Source organism: Rhinoraja longicauda, chromosome 9 (genome assembly GCF_053455715.1).
Source record: "Rhinoraja longicauda isolate Sanriku21f chromosome 9, sRhiLon1.1, whole genome shotgun sequence".
Classification (NCBI taxonomy): domain Eukaryota; kingdom Metazoa; phylum Chordata; class Chondrichthyes; order Rajiformes; family Arhynchobatidae; genus Rhinoraja; species Rhinoraja longicauda.
The window spans coordinates 63,473,004-63,494,449 of NC_135961.1; the positions used below are offsets into that span (position 1 = coordinate 63,473,004).

Sequence of the window (21,446 nt, forward strand, 5' to 3'; positions counted from 1 at the left end):
GATGTCTGTTCCCAGCTGGTTCTCCATGTTCCCAGTATGTTGAAACCGGAGCCACAGAGGGTCGCTGCGTGACGGGAGAAAGGGCGACGAGACGACAGGCGTTGAGGTCCCAGTTGCTGTGAATCCTGGGCGAGGTGGTGCAAAGGATGTTTGCCGTCCGATGGGGCCTTGCACACCAGCCTATGAGTGAAGAACTCTCTGCCAAGCTTGGCGGGTGCGATACCTGCGAGCACCAGCAGGAGATCCGTCGGAGTAGGGCGTAGGCAGCCGGTGATGATCCGCATGGTGTCGTTGAGGGTGGCGTCTAGCTTGCCGGTATGAGCGCTGCGGCACCATGCTGGGGTGGCGTACTCAGCGGCGCTGTACATGAGTGCAAGAGCACTGGTTCAAAGAGTAGATGTCCTGGCGCCCCATGACGATGGGCGATGTTTCGCCTCGAGACCCTTCTTCAGACTGAGAGTCAGGGGGAGAGGGAGACGAGAGACATGGAAGGGTAAGCTGAGAAAACAACAGATCAAAGCAGACGGTAATCAAGGAAAATGTAGGTATCACAAAATGCTGGAGTAACTCAGCAGGTCAGGCAGCATCTAGGAGAGAGGGAATGGGTGACGTTTCGGGTCGAGACCCTTCTTCAGACTGATGTCGGGGGGCGGGACAAAGGAAGGATATAGGTGGAGACAGGAAGACAGTGGGAGATCTGGGAAGGGGGAGGGGAAGAGAGGGACAGAGGAACTATCTAAAGTTAGAGAAGTCAATGTTCATACCGCTGGGCTGCAAGCTGCCCAAGGCGAAATATGAGGTGCTGTTCCTCCAATTTGCGGTGGGCCTCACTATGGCACTGGAGGAGGCCCATGACAGAAAGGTCAGACTGGGAGTGGGAGGGGGATTTGAAGTGCTCAGCCACCGGGAGATCAGGTTGGTCAAGGCAGACTGAGCAAAGGCCTGCTTTTGGTCTCGCCGATATAGAGAAGTTGACATCTGGGCAATGCAGAATGGTTTATATGTGGGAAGGAACTGCAGATGCTGGTTTACCCAGAAGATGGACACAAAATGCCGGAGTTACAATAGACAATAGACAATAGACAATAGACAATAGGTGCAGGAGTAGGCCATTCAGCCCTTCGAGCCAGCACCGCCATTCAATGCGATCATGGCTGATCACTCTCAATCAGTACCCCGTTCCTGCCTTCTCCCCATACCCCCTCACTCCGCTATCTTTAAGAGCTCTATCCAGCTCTCTTGAAAGCATCCAACGAACTGGCCTCCACTGCCTTCTGAGGCAGAGAATTCCACACCTTCACCACTCTCTGACTGAAAAAGTTCTTCCTCATCTCCGTTCTAAATGGCCTACCCCTTATTCTTAAACTGTGGCCCCTTGTTCTGGACTCCCCCAACATTGGGAACATGTTTCCTGCCTCTAATGTGTCCAATCCCCTAATTATCTTATATGTTTCAATAAGATCCCCCCTCATCCTTCTAAATTCCAGTGTATACAAGCCTAATTGCTCCAGCCTTTCAACATACGACAGTCCCGCCATTCTGGGAATTAACCTAGTGAACCTATGCTGCACGCCCTCAATAGCAAGAATATGATGTGATATTAAAATAATCAAACATATATGATGTGATATTAGAATAATCAACATATATATAAAGTGATCTGGAAGAGACGTTTCTGGGTGACGTTTCGGTTCGAGACCCTTCTTCAGACTGATGTCGATACTCAGCACCCTGACTGATGAGGGCCAATGTGTCGTGAGCCTACTCGACCACCTCTACCTGAATGAGACGCCACTTTCAAGGAACTATGTACCACACTCCTGGATCCGTCTGCTCTACAACAGTCCCCAGATCCTGCCCTGGTTTGACTTCCTAAAATGCGTCACCCACCCACACACCCACCACCCTCTTGTGTTACAAGAAAAGGTGCCCCTTAGGTCAATAAGTGGTCAATAAATACTGCAAGTCCCACCATTTGTAAACAGTGCGGACTAATCCTACAACCTCATATTTCGCTTGGGCAGCTTACAACCCAGAGGAATGAATATTGATTTCTCAAACTTCAAGTAACCTTTGCTTTCCCATTCTCGGAGACCCTTAAACGCCACCCATTCCTTCTCTCCAGGGATGCTGCCCGTCCCGCTGAGTAACGGGCCCTGGTGAGACCGCACCTGGAGTACTGTGTGCAGTTTTGGTCTCCAAATTTGAGGAAGGATATTCTTGCTATGGAGGGCGTGCAGCGTAGGTTCACTAGGTTAATTCCCGGAATGGCGGGACTGTCGTATGTTGAAAGGCTGGAGCGATTGGGCTTGTATACACTGGAATATAGAAGGATGAGGGGGGATCTTATTGAAACATATAAGATAATTAGGGGATTGGACACATTAGAGGCAGGAAACATGTTCCCAATGTTGGGGGAGTCCAGAACAAGGGGCCACAGTTTAAGAATAAGGGGTAGGCCATTTAGAACGGAGATGAGGAAGAACTTTTTCAGTCAGAGAGTGGTGAAGGTGTGGAATTCTCTGCCTCAGAAGGCAGTGGAGGCCAGTTCGTTGGATGCTTTCAAGAGAGAGCTGGATAGAGCTCTTAAGGATAGCGGAGTGAGGGGGTATGGGGAGAAGGCAGGAACGGGGTACTGATTGAGAGTGATCAGCCATGATCGCATTGAATGGCGGTGCTGGCTCGAAGGGCTGAATGGCCTACTCCTGCACCTATTGTCTATTGTCTATTGTCTATATGTTTGATTATTTTAATATTCACATCATATATGTTGATTATTTTAATATCACATCATATATGTTTGATTATTTTAATATTCACATCATATATGTTGATTCTTTTAATATCACATCATATATGTTTGATTATTTTAATATTGTCTTTTTACCTATTTTTAATATTGTCTTTTTACCTTACTAATGTCATTTTTTATCTTATTTATCCTTGGAATATTACTGCTGAGGTGACCCGTTGTCTTGTCAAATACATTTCATTGTGTCGTTGACCCTGTACCAACCTACATCTGACAAATAATTTATTATTATTATTATGCTGCCTGTCTCTCTGAGGTACTCCGGCATTTTGTGTCTATCTTCGATTTAAACTGCCATCTGCAGTTCTTTCCTACACGGGGATGTAATATTACAGCTGTACAAGGCGTTGGTGAGGCCATATTTGGAGTATTGTGTTCAATTTAGGTCATCTTGCTATAGGAATGATGTTAAGTTGGAAAGAGTGCAGAGAAGATTTACGAAGTTGTTCCCAGGACTTGAGGACGTGAGCTGGAGGGAGAGGTCGTGCTGGCTAGGACTTTGTTCCTTGGAGTGCAAGAAGAAGAAGGGTGATCTTACAGAGGTATATAAGATCGTGAGGGGAGTAGATATGGTAAATACACAGTTAGGGTTGGCAACTTCGTCACTCCCAAATAAGGAGCAAGGTGACATCACCACCCCGCGCCCCACGTGACCTCACCCAGCCAGCGGCCATGTGCTCTCGCTCCACCAATGGCGGCCGCCCGGGCAGGGAGGCGGGTTGCTACGCAACCTCCGTCAGGCGGCGCCCGGGCCTACACTGTCCAGGAATACCCCCCGGGCTACAATGTCCGGGCCTACAGTGTCCGGGCCTACAGCTCCGCCCGGGCCTAATACGGGACAAGGGCGGCCCCGTACGGGACAAACCAATTTAACCCAAAATACGGGATGTCCCGGCTAATACAGGACAGTTGGCGACCCTACACACAGTGTCCTTTACCCAGGATAGGGGAATCAAGAACCAGAGGACATTGGTTTAAAGTGAGTGGGGAACCTGAGGGGCACCTTTTGTCACACAAGAGGGTGGTGGGTGTATGGAATGAGCTGCCAGAGGTGGTAGTTGAGGCACGTACTGTAACAACATATAAATGATGTTTAGACAGGTAGATGGAGAGGTAAGGTTTAGAGAGATATACAGGCCAAATGTGGGCAGTTGTGACTAGTGTGGGACCAGTGTGACTATTTGCAACGTTTCGAGTCGGGACCCTTCTTCAGACTGATTGTGGTGGGTGGGGCGGGGGGGGGTGGGGGAGGGGGCAGAGGCAGAGGAGAAAACTGGAAGAGAGGTGGGGGTGGGACAACGCCTGGCAAGTGATAGGTGGATACAGGTGAGGGGAGGGGGTGATTGGCAAACATTGTATCCTCAGATGGGGAAACTGTGTGTGGTACTCATGAGCTGACAGAATAAATGGCAGAGAATGATCATCAGTAACGAGAAATATCTTGCTTCTCATGTCTTGGAACTTATTTTAATTAATAATTCAAATTTTTGCATTGGAATGGTATTTATTTGTCACATCCACTAAGATACAGTGAAGCTCATATTTGTACACAGTTCAATACAAGTATCAGTATACATAAGCACTTAGGTACGTCTTAGACAAGCATCTCAGATACAGTACATGTCCAGCAGTAGTACACTGACACAGTGTACAGAGTGGCCAGTTTGGTGCCATTTTCAAGTCCCAGTTGTTGTAAGTGCAGGGATCTTGAGCTGACCACGAAGGCCCGTTGTCATGGCGGCGTTGCAGGGTCGGCCTGGCCAAGCGTAGCCGTAGTGTCCTCCGCCACTGCTGTAGGCCGCGTGCGATCCACGTGCTTGGCCTCCGGGGGGCGGCGCCCGGTCCAACCGATCCCCAGGCCGCTGCAGGGCCTCCAGCGGCCCACTCCCCCCGTCGAAGCCCGTGCACTCCCTCCCTCCCTCCGCCGGTCTGCTCACCGGCCCTCCAAGTGGGTTCCCGTGGGCCCCTCGATACGCGGCCGGTGGGCTGGGCCTACTGGGTTTATTTTTAACCCCTTTTCCTGCCAGGGTATATTTACTTTAATGTTATCCTGTTAGCTTATTTTTGACATACTACAATACGATAGAACTTAGAAACATAGAAAATAGGTGCAGGAGTAGGCCATTCGGCACTTCGAGCCAGCACCGCCATTCAATATGATCATGGCTGATCTTCCAAAATCAGTACCCCGTTCCTGCTTTCTGCCCAAATCCCTTGATTCCATTTGCCCTAAGAGCTCTATCTAACTCTCTCTTGAAAACATCCAGAGAATTGGCCTCCACTGCCTTCTGCGGCAGAGAATTCCACAGATTCACAATTCTCTGGGTGGAAAAAGTTTTTCCTCATCTCAGTCCTAAATGGCCGACCCCTTATTCGTAAACTTTATTGATCCCAGGAGGGAAATTGATCTGCCGACAGTCATAAAAACACAAAATACGTGAATCATGAAATTAAAGCGATGTCAATAGACAATACACAATAGACAATAGGTGCAGGAGGAGGCCATTCGGCCCTTCGAGCCAGCACCGCCATTCAATGCGATCATGGCTGATCACTCTCAATCAGTACCCCGTTCCTGCCTTCTCCCCATACCCCCTCACTCCGCTATCCTTAAGAGTGGAAAGATTTGGGGATGTGCGATGATTGGGGAGGGTTGGGGGGGAGGGGGAATGTGGGGGGAGAGTCAGTCTACCCCATGACAGAAGGGGGAGGAGTTGTACAGTTTGATAGGCACAGGGAAGGAGGATCTCCTGTGGCGTTCTGTCCTCTTTAGTTCACCGTCATCCCTTCAGTGTGTTTTTATTCCTTCGCAAGTCTAGTCTTTCCCCAGAGTGCTTGCTGTTCATTGTTCATCTTTCACATCCTTTGGCCTTGGAGAGAGTGTGAGGGAGCTGAATAAATGCATATCAATGTCGGCTTTTAGCTTCCTCAAGGCGGTATTTTTGGCAGAAATGATTTCAATACCGAGACGAGGCCTGAGTGGAATGTTAAAATAGGCCAACAAAGTGCTGGAGTAACTCGGCAGGCCAAGCAACATCTCTGGAGAGAAGGCGAGTCTAGAAGAGTGGTCTCGACCCGAAACGTCACCTGCTCAGCGGGTTGGGCAAACACAAATAGCTGGAGTTACCTGCTCAGCAAAGATACTAGAGGAGCAGGATGAACCACTCCGTCGAAATCGCCTGTACTGAAGTGTAGTACGCAAAGGAGCGTAACGTCCGCCATTTTATCATCATATCATATCATATATATACAGCGCGGAAACAGGCCTTTTCGGCCCACCAAGTCCGCGCCGCCCAGCGATCCTTGCACACTAACACTATCCTACACCCACTAGGGACAATTTTTTACATTTACCTAGTCAATTAACCTACATACTTTTTAGTAAGCAATACCCGCCTCTCGCGGTGTAATCAGTGTTTTTGGGGAACAGTATGTGTGATGATGATACCATAAAGGAGTTTGTACGTTCTCCCCGTGACCTGCGTGGGTTTTCTCCGAGATCTTCGGTTTCCTCCCACACTCCAAAGACGTACAGGTATGTAGGTTAATTGGCTGGGTAAATGTAAAAAATTGTCCCTAGTGTGTGTAGGATAATGTTAATGTGCGGTGATCGCTGGGCGGCACGGACTTGGAGGGCCGAAAAGGCCTGTTTCCGGCTGTATATATATGATATGATATGATAAAAATGCAGAATATATCTCATCTATCAATTCACAGATTTTTGTTATTTTTCTTTTAAAATGTTTCTGGAAGTTTCTGCCTACTAAAATGGCGCCATGACATACTACGTTTTTTAGGGTCGAGTGGTCTGCCTTGCTCTGCTCTATTATCTTTGCTGCTGAGTGACTCCATCTTGGGCGTCCATCTTGGACAAGCGCAATCCAACGTCTTGTGCGATATTTTTTACTGATCTTGTAAAAATTGTTTAGCTTGATTCAAGAGCAGATCATGTAAACATCTCACACCCACTTTTCAGCAAATGTTGACCCAATTACAAGTTAATTTATTTGCATAGCAGGGAGGCACAAACAGAATTGGGCAGCAAAGATAGTTACGTTTATTGTCACGATAAGCGAGGAACAGTGAAAAGCTTTTTTGTTGCGTGCTACCCAGTCAGCGGAAAGACTGTACAAGATTACAATCAAGCTGTCCACAGCGTACAGAAGCAGGATAAAGGGTATCATGTTTAGTGCAAGATAAAGTCCGAGTAAAGATAGCTCGAAGGTCTCCAATGGGGCAGATGGGAGATCAGGACCACTCTCTAGTTGGTGAGAGGATGGTTCAGTTGCCTGATTACAGCTGAGAAGAAGCTGCCCCTGAATCTGGAGGTGTGTGTTTTCACACTTCTGTACCTCTTGCCTGATGGGGGGGGGGGGGGGGGAGGGGGGGGGCGGGAAGAGGGAGTGACCGACCGGGGTGAAACTCGTCCTTGTTTACGCTGCTGGCCTTGTCGAGGCAGTGTGACGTGTAGGCGCAGTCAATGCTGGTAGGGAGGTCGGTTTGCGGGTATCATATTTTCCTGATCTTGTAGAAATTGTTCAGCTTGTTACGAGAACAGATCACGTCAAGGCCTACAATTACTTTCAGACAAATATTGACCCAATTACAAGGTAATTTCTGAGCAGACAAGGGATGCATAAACAAAGTTAGGAAGCAAAGATATTTTCATCACGGTTGGCTGAAGACAATGGATTAAAATTGCATGTTCATACTTTTACAGATATTTAACGGCATCAGCAGCTGAGATTTAAATAAGTTGAAATAGCAGCAAGAAACATAGAAACACAGAAACATAGAAACATAGATGCAGGAGTAGGCCATTCGGCCCTTCGAGTCTGCACCACCATTCAATATGATCATGGCTGATCATCCAACTCAGTATCCTGTACCTGCCTTCTCTCCATACCCCCTGATTCCTTTAGCCACAAGGGCCACATCTAACTCCCTCTTAAATATAGCCAATGAACTGGCCTCAACTACCTTCTGTGGCGGAGAATTCCACAGATTCACCACTCTCTGTGTGAAAAAAAACGTTCTCATCTCGGTCCTAAAAGACTTCCCCCTTATCCTTAAACTGTGCCCCTTGTTCTGGACTTCCCCAACATCGGGAACAATCTTCCTGCATCTAGCCTGTCCAACCCCTTAAGAATTTTGTAAGTTTCTATAAGATCCCCCCTCAATCTTCTAAATTCTAGCGAGTACAAGCCGAGTCTTCATATGAAAGTCCTGCCATCCCAGGAATCAATCTGGTGAACCTTCTCTGTACTCCCTCTATGGCAAGAATGTCTTTCCTCAGATTAGGAGACCAAGAAGTTAGACTGCTGCTTCAAGTTTGTTGGGTTGATGCAGAATTGCTGAAACTCAGAGCAATTAAGAAGGACGGCGCGGTGGCGCAACAGTAGAGTTGCCAGAGACCCCGGTTCCATCCCGACTACAGGGTGCTGTCTCCACGGAGTTTGTACGCTCTCCCCATGACCTGCGTGGGTTTTCTCCGAGATCTTCGTTTTTCCTCCCACACTCCAAAGACGTACAGGAGGTATGGGGCGAAGGCAGGAACGGGGTACTGATTGAGAATGATCAGCCATGATCACATTGAATGGTGGTACTGGCTCGAAGGGCCGAATGACCTATTCCTGCACCTATTGTCTATTGTCTATCACAATGAATGGCGGTGCTGGCTTGAAGGGCCGAATGGCCTACTCCTGCACCTATTGTCTATTGTCTATCACAATGAATGGCGGTGCTGGCTTGAAGGGCCGAATGGCCTACTGCTGCACCTATTGTCTATTGTCTATCACATTGAATGGCGGTGCTGGCTCGAAGGGCCGAATGGTCTACTCCCGCACCTATTGTCTATTGTCTATAGGTTTGACGGTTAATTGGCTTCGGTATAAATTGTAAATTGTCCCTCGTGTGTGTGGGGTAGTGCAGGTGTACGGGATGATCGGCACAGCCTCAGTGGGCCGGAGGGCATGGTTCCACGCTGTACCTCCAAACTAAACTAGACAATGGTCAGACGAGGGAAGCTGGAGCTCCTCAGACCTGTCCTCATCGATGGGATGGCGGTGGAGATAGTCAGCAACTTCAACTTCCCGGCCGTGCGTATCTCTGACGATCTGTCTTGGCACAGCACATTGATGCAGTCATAGAGAAAGCCCATCAATGCCCTGAGAAGATTGAGGAGATTGAGTTTGTCGATAGGGTTGCCAACTGTCCAGTATTAGCCGGGACATCCCGTATTTTGGGTTAAATTGGTTTGTCCCGCCCTTGTCCCGTATTAGGCCCGGAGGGCGCTGTAGGCCCGGACACTGTAGGCCCGGACACTGTAGGCTCGGACACTGTAGGCCCAGACACTGTAGGCCCGGACACTGTAGGCCCAGACACTGTAGGCCCGGACACTGTAGGCTCAGACACTGTAGGCCCGTGGGCCACTGTAGGCCCGGACAGTGTAGGCTAACAGAGTGTGTTTGGGGAGCGGGGCCGGGTGTGTTCGCCTAACGGAAGTTGGTAGCAACCCGTCTCCGGGCCCGTGTGGCCGCCATTGGTGGAGCGGGAGCACGTGGCCGCTGGCTGGGTAAGGTCATGTGGGCCGAAGATGGTGATGTCACCTTTTGTCCCTTATTTGAGAGTGAGAAAGTTGGCAACCCTATTTGTCGACGAATACTCTCTTGAACATCTACAGGTCGAGAGCATATTGACCGGTTGCAACACGGCCTGGTTCGGCAACTTGAACGCCCAGGAACGAAGAAGATAGCGTACAGCAGTGAACACTGCCCCGGTACTGACCTTGGCACCATCGAAGGGATCTGCAAGAGTCGCTGCCTCGAAAAGGCAGCCGGCGTCACCAGACACCCATGCCTAGGGTTGCCAACTATATCACTCCCAAATAAGGGACAAGGTGACGTCACCGCCCCACGTGACCTCACCCAGCCAGCGGCCACGTGCTCCCACTCCACCAATGGAGGCCACCCGGGCCCGGAGACGGGTTGCTACGCAACGTCTGTTAGGCGGCGCCCGGGCCTACAGTGTCCGTAGCTATAGCATCCGGGCCTACAGCATCCAGGCCTACAGTGTCCGGGCCTAAAGCTTCCGGGCCTACAGCATCGAGGCCTACAGCGTCCGGGCCTACAGCATCGAGGCCTACAGCGTCCGGGCCTACATCGCCCTCCAGGCCTAATACGGGACAAGGACGGTCCCGTACAGGACGAACCAATTTAGCCCAAAATACGGGACGTCCCAGCTAATACCATATTTGCCATAGAGGGAGTACAGAGAAGGTTCACCAGATTGATTCCTGGGATGGCAGGACTTTCATATGAAGAATGACTGGATAGACTCGGCTTGTACTCGCTGGAATTTAGAAGATTGAGGGGGGATCTTATAGAAACTTACAAAATTCTTAAGGGGTTGGACAGGCTAGATGCAGGAAGATTGTTCCCGATGTTGGGGAAGTCCAGAACAAGGGGTCACAGTTTAAGGATAAGGGGGAAGTCTTTTAGGACCGAGATGAGAGAGTTTTTTTTCACACAGAGAGTGGTGAATCTGTGGAATTCTCTGCCACAGAAGGTAGTTGAGGCCAGTTCATTGGCTATATTTAAGAGGGAGTTAGATGTGGCCCTTGTGGCTAAAGGGATCAGGGGGTATGGAGAGAAGGCAGGTACAGGATACTGAGTTGGATGATCAGCCATGATCATATTGAATGGTGGTGCAGGCTCGAAGGGCCGAATGGCCTACTCCTGCATCTATGTTTCTATGTTTCTATGTTTCTATGTTTCTTGCTGCTATTTCAACTTATTTAAATCTCAGCTGCTGATGCCGTGCAGGCTCGAAGGGCCGAATGGCCTACTCCTGCACCTATTTTCTATGTTTCTATACGGGACAGTTGGCAACCCTACCCACACCACCCTGACCACGCTCTCATCTCACCCCTGCCATCGGGAAGAAGGTACAGGAGCCTGAAAACTGTAACGTCCAGGTTCAGGAACAACTTCTTCCCAACAACCTTCAGACTCTTGAACACCACAAAGACTCACTAAACTATGAATTAAGGACAATCTCTGCTTGGACTGAGGACTTTGGGCATTTTTGCACTAGCACTGGGATTATTATTTTATTGATTTTTTTTAACTACATTTACAAGTGCTATCTTTACAGTCCTGTTATGCTGCTGCCAGTAAGAATTCCATTGTCGGTACCTATGGCAATTAAACACTTGCCTCTCCTGGCTTTTTTGGTTCCTGTGCTAATATACTAGTCATAAAAGAACATTTGATTAGGTTGTGGGTCTGAAAAGTGCTCTATTAATATATTTTATTCCTTTACCCATTGATTGAACCATTGCACCCTTTCAAGCAACATAAAATAAATTGTGGTTTTGAACTAGAAAATAATTTAAATAATGATTGCCATGGGACTTTCCATTGCCCGGTGGGGGCTTCAAAAGTTGGGAGCCTCGATCGCCTCGTGGCGCCACGGGAGAAGAATGAGGAGGAGATAATGACTTTTCTTTGCCTTCCATCACAGTGAGGGTGTGCCTGGAGCAATCACTGTGATGGCTGTTTGTGTTCAAATTGTATCTGTGTGTCCTGTGCTTTTTGTTGTCTACTGCCGGACTCTGACGTGAGAGGACGCTGGCGCTGTTTGTTCGCCGCTTCTCCGTCAGGATAGTTTGTCTGTTTGTTTTTATGTTATGACTGTTTTTGTAAAGCGCTTTGAGCACCTGGTGAAGCGCTATATAAAATAAATGCTTATTATTATATTATATATATATATAAGTGGTTGGACAAGGAAGTTAATTTGTGGTAGGGATTGAAGAACAGGCTTCAATCATTGAGTCATGCAGTGTGGAAACAGGCCCTTCGGCCCAACTTGCCCATGCTGACCAACATGCCACATCTGCAGAGTCTGTGGGACATGAACAAGCAGAAACAACGGGTGTGTTTGTGGATTTTGGGGAGAAGATAAAATGCGGGGCAGGGGAACAATAAGGTTAGCTTTAGAGGGCAGAGAGTCTGAAGAAGGCTATGGACCCGAAACGTCACCCATTCCTTCTCTCCAGAGATGCTGCCTGTCCCGCTGAGTTACTTCAGCATTTGTGTCCACCATGCCACATCTACACATCAACACCTGCCTGCGTTTGGCCCATATCGTACTGGGCCCTGGTGAGACCGCACCTGGAGTACTGTGTGCAGTTTTGGTCTCCAAATTTGAGGAAGGATATTCTTGCTATGGAGTGCGTGCAGCGTAGGTTCACTAGGTTAATTCCCGGAATGGCGGGACTGTCGTATGTCGAAAGGCTGGAGCGATTGGGCTTGTATACACTGGAATTTAGAAGGATGAGGGGGGATCTTATTGAAACATATAAGATAATTAGGGGATTGGACACATTAGAGGCAGGAAACATGTTCCCAATGTTGAGGGAGTCCAGAACAAGGGCCCACAGTTTAAGAATAAGGGGTAGGCCATTTAGAACGGAGATGAGGAAGAACTTTTTCAGTCAGAGAGTGGTGAAGGTGTGGAATCCTCTGCCTCAGAAGGCAGTGGAGGCCAGTTCGTTGGATGCTTTCAAGAGAGAGCTGGATAGAGCTCTTAAGGATAGCGGAGTGAGGGGGTATGGGGAGAAGGCAGGAACGGGGTACTGATTGAGAGTGATCAGCCATGATCGCATTGAATGGCGGTGCTGGCTCGAAGGGCTGAATGGCCTCCTCCTGCACCTATTGTCTATTGTCTATTGTCTATATCCCTCCAAACCTGTCCTATCCACGTACCTGTCTAAAAGCAGCAGAGGCCAAGTCAATGGATATTTTTAAGTCAGAGGTAGATAGATTGTGTAGGAAGGAACTGCAGATGCTGGTTTACACAGACGATAAGTCACAAAATGCTGGAGTAACTCAGCAGGCTAGGCAGCATCTCAGCATAGTAGGAACGAACGGGTGACGTCAAGATGGATTCTTGATTAGTACGGGTGTCAGGGGTTATGGGGAGGAGGCAGGAGAATGGGGTTGAGAGGGAACGGCAGATCAGCCATGATTGAATTGACTTGATGGGCCGAATGGCCTAATTCTGCTTCGATCACTTATGAAGATGTTTCTTAAACATTTATTTTGTGGCTTAGTTTGTCAGGAAGGCCACAGAATAAGATTGTCAGCTAGATGGAGAAGATTTTCCTCACTTGATTTCATAGCTGAGAAAATAGCTAATTGCATATACGGAGAAAAAAACTGAGATAACATAATTTCATGAACACATGGCAGAGGAAAAATGAATGATATTTGCTTTCAGCTACTTATTAGCATGGACATTAAAACATAATCGTAACTTTCTGTGCAGAAAGTGAGACCGCATTTAGAATATTGTGTTCAGTTCTGGGCACCATGTTATAGGAAATTGTCAAGCTTGAAAGGGTTCAGAAAAAACTTACGAGGATGTTGCCAGGACTAGAGGGTGTGAGCTATGTGGAGAGGTTGAGCAGGCTGGGTCTCTATTCCATGGAGCGCAGGAGGATGAGGGGTGATCTTATAGAGGTGTACGAAATCATGAGAGGAATACGTCGGGTAGACGCACAGAATCTTTTGCCCAGAGTAGGGGAATCGAGGACCAGAGACCATAGGTTCAAGGTGAAGGGGGAAAGATTTAATAGGAATCCGAGGGGTAACTTTTTCACGCTTAGGGTGGTGGGTGTATGGAACAAGCTGACAGTGGAGGTAGTTGAGGCTGGGACTATCCCATCGTTTAAGAAACAGTTGGACAGGTACATGGATAGGACAGGTTTGGAGGGATATGGACCAAGCGCAGGCAAGTGGGACTAGTGTGGCTGTGACATTTTTTATTTTTAATTTTTAGAGATACAGCGCAGAAACAGGCCCACCGGGTCCGCGCCGACCATCGATCCCCGCACATTAACACTATCCTACACCCACTAGGGACAATTTTTACATTTGCCCAGCCAATTAACCTACATACCTGCACGTCTTTGGAGTGTGGGAGGAAACCGAAGATCTCGGAGAAAACCCACGCAGGTCACGGGGAGAACGTACAAACTCCGTACAGACGGCGCTCGTAGTCAGGATCGAACCTGAGTCTCCGGCGCTGCATTCGCTGTAAGGCAGCAACTCTACCGCTGCGCCACCGTACTGCCGGTGTGGGCGAGTTGGGCGATGTGGGCGAGTTGGGCCGAAGGACCTGTTTCCACACTGTATCACTCTATGACTCTATATGGGCAGAGTTATAATTTAGCCCGTAACTGTTTATTTGATATGCAGTGCAGTGCATGGGAACTTAGATTGACTCAGGACCTGCACAGCAGTGCAGTGGTGATATGTTGGGGCGGCGGGTGGAGCTGCTGCCTCACAGCGCCGGAGATCCGGGTTCGATCCTGGCCTGGGGTGCTACTTATGTGGAGTCTGCACGTTCTCCCTGTGACCGTGTGGGTTTCCGGTGGGAGCCCCGGTTTCCTCCCACATCCCAAAGACGTGCGGGTTAGTAGGTTAATGGTGCCTCTGTAAATCCTCCCCAGTGCGTAGAGAGTGTTGATGAGAGAGTGGGATAACGTAGAACTAGTGTGAACGAGGGTGATCGATGTGGTCATCGCGGTGGGCTGACGAGCCTGTGCCCGGCTGTATCTCTAAACGAGAATAAACTAAACTAAACTCTAAAGTAGAGATGTTTTTTTCTCACAGTAAGGCTGTTGTTGTCCAGATTCACAGGGTCACACCCTGCTTCAAGCAATTTGATCAGAATCGCACATCATGATCAACAACTGGGTCATGAAAGAGGAAGCACGTATATATTATCGGTGTAGATTAGTTTGGAGATACAGCACGGAAACAGGCCCTTCAGCCCACCGAGACCGCACCGACCGGCGATCCCCGCACATTAACGCTATCCTTCACCCACTAGGGACAATTTATACTCGCACCAGGCCAATTAACCTACAAGCCTGCACGTCTTTGGAGTGTGGGAGGAAACCGAAGATCTCGGAGAAAACCCACGCAGGTCATGGGGAGAACGTACAAACTCCGTACAGACGGCAGCCGTAGTCGTGATCGAACCCGGTTCTCTGGCGCTGTGAGGCAGCAATTCTACCGCTGCGCCACTGTGCCGCACCTCTGCATGGATTTTTCTTTTAAACCAAGAAATTTAGTTTCATAATCAGTGAAAAGGGCAAAGGAATTTACACATCTTTCACCTGGTTGAAGTTTGAAAGAAAAGCAGAAATAAATAGTTTTAAAAAACTGCTCAGAATGCAGTATAATTTAAATAACATTATTGTAAACTAATGAAAGCTGAAATCATGGTAAATATTTAACACGCTTTAGCATCTCCGGAGAGAGACACATGGGAGGTGAATCTGTGGAACTCTTGGCTGCAGAAGGCTGTGGAGGCCAAGTCAGTGGATATTATTTTTAAGGCAGAGATAGATAGATTCTTGATTAGTACAGGTGTCAGGGGTTTACGGGGAGAAGGCAGGAGAATGGGGTTAGGAGGGAGAGATAGATCAACCACGATTGAATGGCGGAGTAGACTTGATGGGCCAAATGGCCGATTTCTGCTCCGAGAACTTATGAACTTACGAAGGAACTGCAGATGCTGGAATCTGGAGCCGAGGGCAAAGTGCTGGTGGGACTCAGCAGGCCAGGCAGCATCTGAGGAGGGAGTGAAATGACAGTCACCTCCTTGGATTTAGTTTAGAAATGGAAACAGGCCATTCGGCCCACCGTGTCTGAGCTGACCAGCGATCCCCCCACATTACACACTTGGGGACGATTTACAGCAGCCAATTAACCTACAAACCTGCACGCTTTTGGGATGCGGGAAGGAAACCGGAACACCCGGAGAAAACCCACGTGGGTCACGGGGAGAACGTACAAACTCCATGTAGTCAGCGGCCGTGGTCAGGATCGAACCCCAGTCTCTGGAGCTGTGAGGCTGCAACTCTACCGCTGCACCACCACAAGTGATGGCCTTGAATCAGAATTCTCTCCTCAGGTGGCTCCCTGACTTGCCGAATCTTTCCGGTGTGTTCCATTTTACTTCATATCTTGGAATCATTTTTGTTGCTGGAGGAACAGAACTGAGGGGAAAGCTGATGAAGGGCCTCGACCCGAAACGTCACCCGTTCCTTCTCTCCCGAGATGCCTTCCGGCCCGGGCGGCCGCTGTAGGCCCGGGGGGCTGCTGTAGGCCCGGACAATGTAGGCCAACGGAGTGTGTTCTGGGAGCGAGGCCGAGTGTGTTCGCCTGACGGAGGTTGCCTAGCAACCCACCTCCCGGCCCGGGCGGCCACCATTGGTGGAGGGGGAGCACGTGGCCGCTGGCTGGGCGAGGTCACGTGCGGCGCGGGGCGGTGACGTCACCTTGTCCCTTTATTTGGGAGTGAGGTAGTTGGCAACCCCTAGGGATAGAACTAGTGCACAGAGGTGATGGCTGGTCGGCGCAGACTCGGTGGGCCGAAGGGCCTGTTTCCACGCTGTGTATCTAAACTAAATGAAGTTGGCAATAAAGTTACAGTGAAAAGTACATTTATCAACTCAGGGAAAAGGAAAAGTTTTCAAATGACGTCGAGGTGATTGCAAGAGATCACAGCTGGCACTCTGATCTCTCTGTTAGTGTGAGTTACGTTTGGCATAAAAGCTCGATGTTAAATACATCAGAAAGCACCCCTGCAGTGAAATTATGCACAGCCTCACACAATTTCGCTTCAACACCAATCCTGGATACTTTGGGCTGTGTATTTAGGTTATTACAGACTGACAGCTTGGGAGTGAGTGGGTGGTAAGGACAAGTTTGCTTACATTAAACAAGGAGCTGCATTTGAACTCTTTGCATTTCACTTGTTTTTCACTTGAAGGAAAATGACTTAGCGGGCAAGGAATACCGTTGTCATTTGAGAGCTGCTTAGCCTGGGAAATGAGTCCGCAGCTCCACGGTATTGTCAAGGGGGTTGAAATTGTTTGTGATTGTGTTTCTGGCGTGATAATAGCAGCGGAGATTACTGAAATGGGCAGTTAGTTATTTGCTGCCCGGGTGTGTTTGTGCACGGAACGCTGGCCGAGTGGCTAAGAGCCAGCACCGTCAAATAAGCATCTTCGCCGGGACTTCGAGAAGAATCGCTCTCTTTAAACTCTCTTCGGAGGACATCTGAAACATTCCCTGTGACATTGGCTGGCGCTTCTGCACAACTCTGGAGGGTTGCCCAGTAGTGAACTGTGAAGGATTAGACATTGAGCAGAAAGAGCCTTGTTGGAAGAGATCGGCAGGGAAGTTTGGACTTGGACTGCATGAGAAGTCGGATATCTTTCCACCTCTCCCTCCACCTGTGGCGCTGAGACATCAGGGTAATTGCAGCCATTGGCATTTATTTCCATTGGCGATTGTGAGCCAGTAATTTAGTTCAGTTCAGCTTGGTTCAGTTTAGTTTATTGTCACGTGTACCGAGGTACAGTGAAAAGCTCTTGTGCGTGCTGAGCAGCCAGCGGAAAGACAATACGTGATTGCAATCAAAGGTAGACACAAAAAAATGCTGGGGTAACTCAGCGGGACAGGCAGCGTCTCTGGAGAGAAGGAATGGGTGACCCTTCTCGACCCAAGGGTCGAGACCCTTCTTCGGACTGCTTTAGGGTGTCGATCCGAAACGTCAGCCATTCCTTCTCTCCAGAGATGCTGCCTGCCCCGCTGAGTTACTCCAGCATTTTGTGCCTATCTTCGGTTTAAACCAGCATCTGCAGTTCCTTCCTGAACATGATTGCAATCGAGCCATTTACAGTGTGTAGATACATGATAAGGGAACAACGTTTAAGAAATGGTGCTGTAGGAGTAGAGATGGAAAAGTGTGGAGCGATTGTAATATCTGGATGTGGATTGTGGATGTCTCCATTGGTGGGTTGAGTCTAGGACCAGAGGTCACAGCCTCAGAATTAAAGGACGTTCATTTAGGAAGTAGTTGAGGAGGAATTTCTTTAGTCAGAGGGTGGTGAATCTGTGGAATTCTTTGCCACAGAAGACTGTGGAGGCCAAGTCAGTGAATATATTTAAGGCAGAGTTAGATAGATTCTTGATTAGTATGGGTGTCAGAGGATATGGGGAGAAGGCAGGAGAATGGGGTTAGGAGGGAGAGATAGATCAGCCATGATTGAATGGTGGAGTAGACTTGATGGGCCGAATGGCCTAATTCTCTTCCTATCGCTTCTGGTATGTGATTGCAGATCTGTTTCTGTGGCTAGCACACAAATAGTCACCTGGCTAGGCCGCCAGCTTGTTATTTTGAGGTATAATTGTGAAGCAAAATTGTCGCAAAACTGCCCTGCGTTCCTGCAATCCTTCGTTTGACAGCAAATGAACACATCATCTTCAGGGTAGTTGCAATTGTGGTTAGTAATATCTGATATTGTTGTAGCTATTGCCGTGGTCAGTAATGCTGCAAACAGTTGCATTTACTGCCATGATCGGCAACGCTGCACATCAATGCAACTATTGGCTTGGTCAGTAATACTTAGGGTTGCCAACTGTCCCGTATTAGCCGGGACATCCCGTTTTTGGGGATAAATTTGTTTGTCCCATTTTCTTATAGAAACTTACAAAATTCTTAAGGGGTTGGACAGGCTAGATGCAGGAAGATTGTTCCCGATGTTGGGGAAGTCCAGGACAAGGGGTCACAGTTTAAGGATAAGGGGGAAGTCTTTTAGGACCAAGTTTCTCCGAGATCTTCGGTTTCCTCCCACACTCCAAAGACGTACAGGTATGTAGGTTAATTGGCTGGGTAAATGTAAAAATTGTCCCTAGTGGGTGTAGGATAGTGTTAATGTGCGGGGATCGCTGGGCGGCACGGACTTGGTGGGCCGAAAAGGCCTGTTTCCGGCTGTGTATATATATGATATGATATGAAGATGAGAAAGTATTTTTTCACACAGAGAGTGGTGAATCTGTGGAATTCTCTGCCACAGAAGGTAGTTGAGGCCAGTTCATTGGCTATATTTAAGAGGGAGTTAGCTGTGGCCCTTGTGGCTAAAGGGATCAGGGGGTATGGAGAGAAGGCAGGTACGGGATACTGAGTTGGATGATCAGCCATGATCATATTGAATGGCGGTGCAGGCTCGAAGGGCCGAATGGCCTACTCCTGCACCTATTTTCTATGTTTCTATGTTTCTATGGGACATTGTAGGCTAACGGAGTGTGTTCGGGAAGCAGAGCTGAGTGTGTTCGCCTAACGGAGGTTGCGTAGCAACCCGCCTCCCGGCCCGGGCGGCCGCCATTGGTGGAGGGGGAGCACGTGGCCGCTGGCTGGGTGAGGTCACGTGGGGCGCGGGGCGGTGACGTCACCTTGTCCCGTATTTGGGAGTGAGATAGTTGGCAACCTTAGCAATTGCATTTATTACCCTGGTCAGCAATGTTGCATACAGTTGCATTTATTGCCTTGGTCGCCCGTGCTGCATAGAGTTGCATTTGCCTTGGTCAGGAATGCTGCATGTCATTGCATTTGTTGCCTTGCTCAGTAATGTTGTTGCAGTTGCATTTATTTCCATGGGCAGTTCTACCATGTACAGTTGCATTCATTGCCTTAAGCAGTAATGCTGCATGCAGTAGCACTAATGGCCTTGCCCAGTAATGCGACCTACAGTTGCATTCATGGTCTTGGTCAATAAGTGTAAGAAAATAACTGCAGATGCTGGTACAAATCGTAGGTATTTATTTCACGAAATGCTGCAGTAACTCAGCAGGTCAGGCAGCATCTCAGGAGAGAAGGAATGGGTCAATAATGTTGCATGCAGTTGCATTGAATGCATTGCTCAGTAATGTTGGTGCAGTGGCATTTATTTCCTTGGGCAGTACTGCAATTTGCAGTTGCATTAATTGCCGAGGTCAGTAACGTTGCATGCAGTTGCATTAATTGCCGGGGTCAGTAACGTTGCATGCAGTTGCATTAATTGCCGAGGTCAGTAACGTTGCATGCAGTTGCATTTTGTACCTTGCTCAGACTAACATTATTGTAATTGCATTTATTACCTTGGTTAGTAATGTTGTTGCAATTGCACTGATTGCCTTGCTCAGTAATGCTGCATCCAGTTGCATTTATATTTCCATGGTCAGGTAAGATTGTTACAGTTAGACAGACAATAGGTGCAGGAGTAGGCCATTCGGCCCTTCGAGCCAGCACCGCCATTCCCCGTGATCATGGCTGATCATCCACAATCAGTACCCCGTTCCTGCCTTCTCCCCATACCCCCTGACTCCGCTATCATGAAGAGCTCTATCTAGCTCTCTCTTGAAAGCATCCGGAGAATTGGCCTCCACTGCCTTCTGAGGCAGAGAATTCCACAGCTTCACAACTCTCCGAGTGAAAAAGTTGTTCCTCATCTCTGTTCTAAATGCCTTATTCCTAAACCCCTTATTCTTAAACTGGGGGCCCTGGTTTGGGACTCCCCCAACATTGGGAACATGTTTCCTTCCTCTAGTGTGTCCAATCCCTTTATAATCTTCTATGATTCAATAAGATCCCCTCTCATCCTTCTAAATTCCAGTGTATACAAGCCCAGTCGCTCCAGTTGCATGTGTATTGCCTTGATCCGTAAAGCCATGGGCAGTTGGACTTATTACCTTGCAGAGTAAGGGTGCATACACTTGCATTTATGGTGTTGGCCAAAAATGCTGCATTTAGTTGCATTTAGTACCCTGGTCTGCTCAGTAATGCTGCCGGCAATTTCATTTATTGCCTTGTAGATAGACACAAAATGCTGGAGTAACTCAGCGGGACAGGCAGCATCTCTGGAGAGAAGGAATGGGTGACGCTTCAGGTCGAGACCCTTCTTCAGACCCGAAACATCACCCATTCCTTCTCTCCAGAGATGCTGCCTGTCCGGCTGAGATGGTCCAGCATTTTGGGCCTATCTTCGGTTTAAACCAGCATCTGCAGTTGCTTCCTACTCAGTAATATATTGTGGTTGCGTTTATTGTCTTGGTCAGTAATGCTGCACGCAGTTGCATTTTATTGCCTTGGTCAGTAATGCTGCACGCTGTTGCATTTAGCGCCCTGGACAGCAATGTTGCAATCAGTCGCATTTACTGCTTTGCTGAGCAGTACCGCATGCAATTGCCTCTCGAAAGGGATGGGTGGGATTGGGTAAAATTCACAATGCACTTTGGTTTGCTGGCAACCCGGATTTTGGCCGAAAGTTTACTTTGAATTCTCAATTGCTTGAGGTTTTTTTTTAACTGTCCTGGAAATATTTCACACGAATGTAACTTAACAGAGGGTTCTAACGACAGTAAACTGGAAACATCTCAGTTGTTTTACAGTCACATGGCCTGATTGAAGAATATGCCAGCATTATTTTTCAAATGAAAGCACTCCCATCTTTAGATGATGGAGCTCTAGGGGCTAGCGGAATCTAGGGATACGGGGAGAAGGCAGGCATGGGGTGACTGATTGTGAATGATCAGCCATGATCACAATGAATGGCGGTGCTGGCTCGAAGGGCCGAATGGCCTCCTCCTGCACCTATTGTCTATTGTCTATCACAATGAATGGCGGTGCTGGCTCGAAGGGCCGAATGGCACCTATTTTCTATGTTTCTATGAAAAATTGCTACGTGATAAATTGCTTTTGGAGATTTCAATCATTTATCAGCCAATATTCCTGG

General features: G+C 48.4%; 1 protein-coding gene across 7 annotated transcripts in view; it reads left to right on the plus strand.

Moving 5' to 3' along the window:
- Positions 1-21,446, plus strand: part of plcb4a (phospholipase C, beta 4a) — a 420,446-nt gene that overhangs the window by 192,560 nt on the left and 206,440 nt on the right. Inside the window, exon 1 of one of the 7 annotated variants that reach the window (XM_078405624.1) lies at positions 17,081-17,147. The exons of the other annotated variants lie outside the window; for them this stretch is intronic. The gene's annotated coding sequence lies outside the window, so the exon portion shown is untranslated. Of the gene's footprint in view, positions 1-17,080; positions 17,148-21,446 lie in introns of those variants that run through there. 7 annotated transcript variants of the gene reach the window in all.